The sequence below is a fragment of the Corvus brachyrhynchos genome, unplaced genomic scaffold (assembly GCF_000691975.1).
Source record: "Corvus brachyrhynchos isolate BGI_N302 unplaced genomic scaffold, ASM69197v1 scaffold12, whole genome shotgun sequence".
Taxonomy (NCBI): domain Eukaryota; kingdom Metazoa; phylum Chordata; class Aves; order Passeriformes; family Corvidae; genus Corvus; species Corvus brachyrhynchos.
Genome location: NW_008237885.1, coordinates 6,156,654 through 6,167,419, shown reverse-complemented (window position 1 = coordinate 6,167,419; position 10,766 = coordinate 6,156,654).

The window sequence follows — 10,766 nt, the reverse complement described above, 5'->3', positions numbered from 1 at the left end:
TAAAATCCAAATTGCTTGAATTCATGAAGGTTTTGTGTACCTCAATCAAAAAGTTTTCTTCTTGCATCTCTTAGGCTTGTTGGCTTATTAGGGAGTAAGATTATCTACAAGGTGGTAGTTGCTTTAACACAAAGCACGTCATGTATATGAATTAGGATATCAGGTTATAAAAGGAGGATGTTACTCCTAGTAAGCATTAAGGACACCATGCACAATTACTTTTTTTCTTAAACTTTGATTTTAAAATAACACTCTTATTTTAAAGAAAGACTTGCATCTGGGTTTGCAGTTCTTTGTTCCTAGTGATACACCAACATATCTTTTGCTTTCCTTTTTCCCCTGTCTTTCATCTAAGAACCTTCAAGTTCTTGCACTATAAAGGAGGTTTCCAGCATTGAAGAAAAGGATAGCTACTGTAAATTACTGATTATATAGTGAGTTTGATTTTCATTAAAAATAACAGAAGATAGACAAGGACAAACAGGTGTCTTTTCTGGCTCTGTACTTTTTAATAAAGTCATTTTTTGTAGACAAAGACCCCATGAAATTTCTGGTGAAACTCCTACATACTTCAATGAAAAAAAACAAACTAATTGGGTTTTTATTGATTTACAAGGTTAACCTACCTTAAGAGTGGGAAGTTTACATCTTTAAACACCGTTTCATCCTAAACCACAATATCCCACAAATGAACGTATTTCATACTTCCAATATAAGGATAATCTATGAAACATGGTAAACAACTGGTTAGGGGAAAGCCTCATAGAATCATAGAATGGCTTGGGTTGGAAGGGACTTTAAGGATCATCTAGTTCCATCCCCTGCCATGAGTAGGGACACCATCCACTTGAACAGGTTACTTAATGCCCCATGCAACCTGGCCTTGAAAGATGAATTATCATTATCTACTTTTAAGTACCATGAAGTCTTAAATCATTGAAATGTTGTGAAAATCTGGCAAATTACATGCTGTAATATTGCAACAAAATAAATGATAAAATACAACTTGGTTGTTTAAAGTCAAGAGTTATAATCTTTCAATTATGTTGTTTTTACCCTCCAGTAAGAAAGACATTGTGAAATACAAGCTTGTCTTATGTTGTCCATTATTTAATGGTTTTCAAACTGTTTCTATTTCATTATATTTTAAATGATTCAAAACTTCATTGAGTTATTAGCCTTTGATGACCTGCTAGCGCTTCTCTTTACTGTAATAAATAACAGTACCAAGTAAATACAAGCGTAGACTACAGTATGTTAATTATAGTTTAAATGTTACTGCTTTATTTTAAATATCCTATTATACTCACATATTATCCAAGATAATGAATAATCTGAATTCAGGGTAATTCAACAATAATATTCCTTCCTTTTTCCTTTTTTTTAGATGACTGTTGTGTATGTTTTCTTATATTTGCTAGAAACTAATCAAGGAACCATCAACATGAAGGCCATATTTTTCTTGACAAAGAACTTCAGAGGCTGAAAATGGCAATGTCCTCCCAAATGCAACCTAAATGAAGCCACCAGCCTTAGGATTTTCAGGAGCCCAGGAAGGGTGAGCATAACAGCAGGAAGAGGGGTATAAAAGAAGTGTGTGTACAAGAGTTTAACTGCATTATTTTTTCTTATTCTTCCAAAACAATTAGATGTGGACTAAAACTGATTAGACTCTTAAAATCTTATTTACAGTAACAATAAATTCTTGATTTTCCATATCTGAAAGGTGTGCTTCCTCTTTCTCTATAAATCAGATTTTGAGTGTAACACCAGAGCTGGTCCTGTTGCTTGCATAAATGCACGTTTAACCAGCATATCCTTCGTGGGCTCCAGATGCTTTCCAAAAGTTGCAACTCTCCTACAATTTGACCATCACAGCTGTAAAACCCATCTGAATTATTCTGACAGGCTAGTATGTCTCATAAAACATTAACAGTTTGTGTTCAGGTAACTAAATTCAATCCCAGCTCTCCACTGACTATGGAAATGGGTCAAGAAAATACATTTTAATGTTTTAAACCCTGAGCCAAATTTCAGCCAGAAAAAGGCCACTTAGCTGTGTATGACTGAGTATTATGGCAATACAGAAAATACACACTTTTACTATAACTATTTCCTATTACAATTACAAAATGCATTTTAACATTGTCACATTAGTTTTTATAGACATTTTATAAAGACATCAATAAGCTAATATAAGATAATTAAGTGCATGTTTAAATGTGATTAAAAGGTTACATTCTTTCCAATGTAGCATGTGAGAAAATTTTATGAAGTCAACAAGACCCAATATTAAGCATTTACACATTTAATTCTATATTTATATGTATAAAAGTTATTTGGAATTATATGTTATATAAAATCATTTAGTATGAATATATTCAGCTAAAAAGCTATGAAATAAGTAATATATAAAATATTCAATACTGTATTTTATTTCAGTAAGCATAACAATCTGTATCAATTTTTATTTCCCTACCCTCCCCCAGGACATATGGAAATACTACTTTCTCTTTTCCCCAGCTAGCATCACTTTTTCCTTTCACAATTGCTTTATCATGCTCATATATTTTCGATCATCTTATTCCATTACTGATTGCATGTTTCATCAGTAATTTTGCAATTATCTTAAATTATGTCCCTAGTAATTTTTCTAATTATTTTGACTCACATACCTTAATTAATGGTATTCAAATGAATGTTTGAATTTGAATCTTTCTTTCATTCCTTTCTAGTCAATAGCTATCTCAGGAATTCATTAGCAGTCCAAAATTACTAACTTGTCACAAAAATAGTATTTCTAGGAATTACGCTTGATGTATTTAAAAAGTTATCTGTCTCTGCCCTCTAGTGGTCATGTCATTCCTCAATCATCTCTTAAGAGGAAAAGAACAAAACACCTAAGAAATAAAATGCTTATTGATTTTAGCTTATTTCATCCCAGTTTACAAAATTCAGTCAACTTTTCTGTAGAAAATGGCTTTGTACAATTCCTTTAGATTCATGCTTCTATGCTTTCAAAATAAAAACCAAATACCTTGAAAACAAGCAAATAAGGTAATTTTTCCATGTCCAGTATGATATAAAGTAGTTTTTTAATTATGTTGCACTGCAGTTTCACTGAATCCATTTAAGAAATTTTTAGTTTTGAAGCACTGCAACGTGGGAAATCATACCCAAACTCATTCAGGGCAATTTGTTTGAAATCCAAATTTTTTTTTTTTTTTTTTTTTTTAAAAGAAATTGTAAAAAAGAAGAAAGGAAAAAAAAAAAAAAAAAAGGAATTTTAAAAAATCAGCACAAAACCAAAACATTTTGCTATAGTGATTTTTTTATTATAATAAATCTTATATCTCTGTTTTAAAAGATAAGCCAGTATAATTTGTTCCTTAGAAGAAAACAATTCGAAGACATGAGCTTAACATTACTGAGATTCTTCCCTACCTACAATGATAGAATTTTGCTTCTAGGCTTGATGTCAAGGAAAAGAGCCACTTCCTGCCTGGCAGCCAACTCTAAAAATCCTCTTTTGGCCCTAGGAAGTTTTCCTTTTCCACACCACTGAGACCTGTCTGACAGTTTGTTAATCTTCTCAACATCTCAACAGAGGTGCAGGTGGAAGCCTCATCTGCTTCATGTCTGTTAATTCTGTCTGCTCCGGACTGTTTGCTCTTCTTGAGCCTTCTCTTCAAGTTCAGTGGCCCTCAGTACATAGGGGTAGCCTCCTCCATTTGGCAAGTTTCACCTGACTTTCCTGTGCTCTTTGGAGGAGCACAGAATTATAACTCCAGTTCAAAGGGAGCTCTAGAGACATCAGTCCTAGATCAGTAAAAGCAGGATATATTTCAAACCTGAATGTTGTTCATGAGGGATTTGTCCTTTCACCCTCTCAAAATCTTCAGGGATGAAGACTTCACAGCCTCTCTAGGCAGTCTGTTCCAGTGTTTGATCACTCTCATTGAAAAGACTTTTTGCTTTTTCTTCTTGTCCTATCACTTAATACTCTGGAGGAGTCCTGAGACCAAAAAGACTGGCACGTGACACCAGCTCCTCAATCAGTTGATGACTTGTCACCAGTGGTGTTCCCCAGGGCTCAGTATTGGTGCCTGTCCTATATAACATCTTTAGTGATGATTTGGATGAGGGGATTGAGTGTATCCTTGGTCAGTTCACAGGTGACACTGGGTTAGATGGGAGTGTTGATTTTCTTTAGGGTAGGAAGGCTCTGCAGAGGGATCTTGACAGACTGGATTGATGGGCCAAGGCAAGGACAGCTGCATGAGGTCCGAAAACGTAAAATGATGGGTCCTGCACCTGGGTCACAACAACATCATGCAGTCTGTGACACTGAGGAAGAATGCCTTGAGAGCTGGTCAGCAGAAAGGGACTTGGGGATGCTGGTTGACAGCCAGTTGAACATGAGGCAGTGTGTGCTCAGTTGATGAAGAAGGCCAATGGCATCCTGGTCTGTATCAAGGTTAGTGTGGCCAGCAGGACCAGAGCAGTGATTGTCCCACAGTACTCAGCACTGGTGAGGCGACACATTGAGTGCTGTGTTTGGTTTTGGGGCAGTCACTTCAGAAAGAACATTGACGTGCTGGACCATGACCAGAGAAGGGCAACAAAAGCAATGAAGGGTCAAAGAAAATGTCTTATGGGGAGTGACTAAGGAAACTGGGATTGTTTTGTCTGGAGAAGAGGAAGCCCAGGTGGAACCTCATTGCTCTGTACAATTACCTAAAAGGAGATGGTAGTGCGTGGGGTCAGCCTCTTCTGCCATGTTTCAGGTGAAAGGACAAGAGGAAATGGCCTCAAATTGCACCTGGGGAGGTTCACATTAGAGATTAGGAAAAAAAAATTCACTGAAAGGTTTGTTAGGCATTGGAATAATTTGCCCAGGGAGATAGTGGAGTTACCATCTCCAGTAGTTTAAGAAGCATCTGAAAGTGGCACTTGGCTATATGGTTTAGGGGTGGTTATGGTGGTGACAGGATGATGGTTGGATGACCTTGAAGGTCTCTTCTAACCCTGATGGTTCTGTGATTCTGTGTGATTCTCTTACTGGCAGACTTCACCGGCACCTACTTGTTTCTTTTCCATTGTCTGGCAGAAGCAAGGACATCCCCACATGAACAACTATGGCACTGCTCCTTACATTCAGAACCCTATGCTCATCCTTGGTATGCTCAGCATTTACTTTGGTGGTAATTATTACTGCTCACATGGATGAGCAGCAAGAAATGCTTGTTGAAGGCCTCAGTAATTTCTCCACACATCCTGGTTGCAAGACCCTTACAAACAGCAAAACCTCTCAGACAGCTCAGATAGTGAGCAAATGGTGCCTTCACTGTTATCCCACCCTCACCGTGCCGAAAGAAGTTTCTCAACAGCATCACGGACTGCCCTGTCACAAAGGTGTCATATCATACTTGGTTTCCTGATATGTCTTTCCTTGTGGAAGTTGTTCCTACTCATCCGTTACCAGGTCTTAGTTCATTTTCTGTATGACCATGTCTGCAAGAGGAGAAAAGCTTTTTTCCTGTTGCCTGAAAATCCAGTCTTTCAGCCTGCCCCAACCTTGTAGCCTCTGAGCTTTATTGATTCAAGCAGTCTTAGTTCTCCTCTCTTAACAAAGCAGGGCTGAGGCTGTTGAACTTCCAGGGCCTCTATGAAAAACTCGTCAATCTTCTTGCTGCTGAGTCCTGCTCTGATGTTTTGAAGATTATCCATTCCTTACTGCAGCCCTGTCAGTATGTGACTCAGTGCCTAAACAGAGTTTACCTGCATGATGAAGGGGGTGCACAACTAGCCCATCTCAGTCCTGGGAAGGTGTCCATCATTACTTGCAACCTAGCACTGGGAAACTGTCCTCTCACAGGACTCAGTAGAGTAAAGCCTTCTAATCTGCCATTGAAGTCCACTGGTCAATGCTAGCCAGGACTGTGTCCTGTGGTGCATTACTGCTATGGTTGTACCAAACTTGGCAATCCCAGTCTGTCTCAAGCAGTGTCTTCAGGACTGCTGCCCTCACAAGATGACCGTCAAATCCCCTTTCTGCTGCCCATGGTTGCTGTCATTCCTAGAAAAAGTTAAAGAAACACTCCATGGTTGTGTAATAGCTCTCCATGCAGAAAGAACTTGAAGGTGTAGGTCCTCCTTAATAAGGGAAAAGCAAATAGATGATGCAGAAGCCTATCTCTCTGAATAGTCATTGTGCAAACTGTACAGTTCCTTTTTGCTAGCCCTGTTTGGCTTTCTCAGTATGATGCAGCTGAGGAAAGTGAAAGGACAAAACCACTCTATTTTGCAACAGTCACTTCAACTTCTTGCAACCTGTGGTGTTTTATTTGTATGACACTATGTATATGATATTACTCTAAAAAGGCGACAGACAAGAAATCTGCCAGGTGTGCAGCAAAACAAAGTCTACAAAAATGCTGTTGAAAATAAACATCAAAGTGTAATAAAGAAAGAATACCTAGGAACCAAAGGATTACCTAAAACCAAACAGAGGAAAAAAGGAACTGAATTTCCAGGCTGAAATCAAGCTAGGAACAAAAGACCAGTCTGCAAGGACACAAGAGGCCTTTTTGCTTTATTCTTATCTCCTCTGAGTTTACTTTTTAAAGTTACATGTCCTACCGTATATTAAAATATAATTATATTGAAAAAACACTTTTTTTTTTGACTGTGCTTACCAAAATAATGGCAAAACATTTTTGATAGATATCTTCTAATTGCTCCTCAAGTTAGGTTTTGTACCATGCGGTAGCCTGTTAACCCCCTGATTCTGTGATGCCATGTTCCCCCTGTTCCCTGCCCCAGCCTTGGCCACTCCCTCGGTTTCTCCCTATTGGCTCCTGTACCACAACCACGCCCAGGGACCACCCCTGGGCCCCTGACAAAACCACCCCACACCCAGACCACGAGGTTTCTCTCTCTGCCTCTGAGGGTGCTGGGACAAGATGTGACTAAAGCCATCTTACCACCCTCATGGGAGACCCTTCTCTACCTCTTTTATCACCACTGCATTGTAAAGCTGCTGGCTGCCGGAGCCAGATCGAGGGGCTGTCCAAAATGGACTCCGGGATGTGACTGATCGCCCAGTCCAAGGTAACCCCTGCTGTGCTCACAGGGAGCTGCAGCCTGCTAGGCAGAGTCAAGCAGTTACAACAGTACCATAATTCTCTTAGCATTTTATATTAGTTTCAATAGCAGAAGTCAGCTTTATCTGTACTCCTCAATCAGTTTCTGTCATGTCTACATTTTAGGAGACCTTCCCTGAGGGAATCCGGACATTCCCATGTGGCATGTCTATTCATTTTATATGTAAATTTTAGCATCTCCTTCATATTTGAAAGTAAGAGTTTTTGATGGTCTGCTCTGCTTTTTGGTAATTTCCATGATCAGCATGCTGGTTTTTTTAGACAATATCAGATTACTTTCAGACTGTTTTTCTCATGGCTGGCTGGTCCGCATTCCTGGAACATACATGGCTCCTAGGTTTGCAGCTCTACACACCTTTTCATGTTTAGCTCTTGCATACACTGTTACTACTGTGTTTTCTCCTTCCAGTTGGTAACCGCCATTCCTTGTTCTCTCACTAGTACAGAGAAGGTGGTCACAATCCTCCCAGCCCAGTCCCAGGGTGGAGTCCAATATTGCCTGCAACCTAGCGCTAGGAAACCGTGTCCTCTCATATAACTAATTAAGGCAGAGTAGTGAAACAGTGGTGTACCCAAAGACTACTGCAGCCCTTCTGGAACACTGTCAGCAGTTACTTACTGTTGATTTAAATATGTAATATTTAACTATTTTTAATTCTTCACATTTTTATTACTAATACAGGAATGCAGTGAAGCACTGGCTTTTGTATGCACTCTAAATCATATCACTTATGCCCTTCCTCTCTGTTTTTCAGCTGTCTTAAGTGACCCAAGGTTCCTCTCAGGAATTTGATGCAAGAGACAATAAAGGGATAATAGAAATGGAGTTTTAATATGTTGTTTTCTTAAAAGACTTCAGTTTATGTAAATTTAATCTCAAACTACTTTTCATATGCATATGGACCAGAGAGGAGTGTGGATGTTAACACATGCTTAGTCATCTTAATTATTCACTCTTGCTCTTCTGCAAGATTCAAAGCTTGAAGAACTGTCCCTAAAGGCTTCTTTGTATCCATATCTTATGACATTCTTGATGAAATTGTGTTTTTCTATTTCTTCTAAGACCAGTACAAATGAAAAATATAAAAGTATTTTATAGTTGAAGGTGGTGCCCTCATGTCCCTCAGTAGCTGTGAAATGAGACAAACTGCATTTGATTCTGTAATTCTGTGCTTTGATAAGTTACTTAATTTTCTTCCTCCGTAGAACCTCTTTTTATCTGCCAATTATTCTAGATGGTTTGCTTCTACACTTCTAAATAACTACTGTTTTTGGGATGGACTGCCTGTGTCACTTGGCGTATATTTTCTTTTGATCCTTCATGGTATATCTGTGGAATTTACAATAATGTATTAGTCTCACTTGGTTTGGTGTGGCACAATAGTGCAAAAAGTGTAAATGGTATGAAAGCAGCATCACAGCCCTGAAAAAAAGTGCTTAAATAGTGGGAGCCTAAGGGTGTATGTTAATGCGAGAGGCATTAACAGGGTTAATTAATACATTAAGGCTAACTAGGACTGTCTGAAGTGTAAGGTCTTCAAAACAGTGCTGGAGATCTATATGGAATAGAGCAGCCGATTGTGATAGCTTTTCTGGATTAAGCTCTTAGGAAGCAGTTCCTGAAATATTGCTTGGAGAGTGCTACTTCATTTGTTCAAAGGGGAGCCATTGAGAAATGAAAACAGGTATTGTGTGAGTTTTCAAGAGCCCACAACACCCACAGAACTGTGAAGTTAATCAGGTATATTGCTGCACTGATATGGTCTTTAAAATAATCCAATACATCCCTCACATAAATATCAAAAATCCTGTAGATATGAATATGGAGAAGGGACATATAAGTGTCTTCAGTTCTAAGTACAGGATATGATGTCATTCTGTAGGAAGGTAATGATAACCGAAATAGTCCATCTTGTTGCTGGTCAAACATAAAACCAACTCTGGTTTAGATAGCCTGAGCGCTGTAAATTTTAGCATATCTCACTTTGGTAAATATTACTTCCAAACTAGTGAAGCTGACTAAATGAAATTTCCTTATTTGTTTTGCTTTTCCTTGAAAGAGGTTGCCAAGAATAATTCTTCTCTGTTGTCAGAGGAGTATCACAGAATCTCAGAATCACAGAATGGGCAAGGTTGGCCAGGACCACAGTGGTCCAACCTCTCTGCTCAAGCTGTCATCCTAGAGCACATTGCACACAAATGTGTCCAGACAGCTCTTGAATATCTTCAGTGAGAGAGGCTTCGCAACCTCTCTGGGCAACAGCCACCCACACAGTAAAGAAGTTTATCCTCATATTCATGTGGAGCTTCTTGTACTCCAGTTTCTGCTCATTTCCTCTTGTTCTATTGCTCAGCACCTCTGAGAAGAGGCTGACTCAATTCTCTACACACTCTGTCTTCAGATACTTACAGACATTGATGAGGTGCCCTCTCAGTTGTCTCTTCTGGAGTCTGACCGGATCCAGTTCCCTCACCCTTTCCTCATAAGAGAGATGCTCCAGTACCTTAATCATCTTTGTCACCCTCTGCTGGACCTGCTCCAGAAGCCCCATGCCTCTCTTGCACTGAGGACACCAGAAGTGGACAAAGTCTCAGTAGGGTTGAGTAGAGGTGCAGGATCACCTCTGTCATCCTGCGGGAAAAGCTCTTTCTAATGCATCCCAGGATACCATCAGCCATCTTGTCCCCAAGGGCACAGTGCTGGCTCATGGACAGCTTGTTGACCACCAGGAGCCCCAGGTCTTTCTCTGCAGAGCAGCTTTCCAGGTTGGACCTCACCCTGTACTGGTGAAGGTCTTTATTCCTCCTCAGGTGCAGGACCTTGCATTTGCCTTTGTTGAATTTCAGACAATTCTTCTCTGCCCATTTCTCTCTCCTTTGAGGTCTTTCTGCTGGGCTGCCCAGCCCTCTGGGGTATTTGGCTCTCCTCCCAGCTTTATGTTGTCAGTGAATGTGCTGAGGGGGCCTCTATGCCTTAATCCAAGTCATTAATGAATAAGTTGAACAATACTGGGCCCAGTATTGAACCCTGGGGGACATCACAAGGCTTCCAATTAGACCCTGTGCCAATGATTACAACACTCTGGGATCTGCTGTTCAGCCACTTCTCAATCCATCTCACTGTCCACTCATCCAATCCACACTCCAAGGTTTGCCTATGAGGATGTTGTGAGAGACAGTGTTAAAAGCCTTGCTGAAGTTGAGGTAGACAGTATCCACTTGCTCTCTTCTCACTAAGGCAGTTGTTTCATCAGAGAAGGCAATCATGTTTGTCAAGTACGATTTACCTTTAGTGAATCCATGCTGACCACTCCTTATCTCCTTCTTGTCATCCATGAGGATAAACATGGCCTCCAGAATGAGGTACTCTATCACCTTGTAAGAAATAATGAAGGTTAATGACTCAATCAGCCATTTGAAAAAGCAGCAGGGTACTTTACTAAGGCCAGGTTTGCACTCCTGCAACTGAAGGGGAGGCAGAAAAATTTGGGTGTGTGACAGAAAAACCTCTCAACTCAATAAAAACAGCACAGGGGTAAGCACCAACCACTGGGGAATGACCATGACAAACTGAGCTTTGTTTAGCAACAAGCAGGGGTT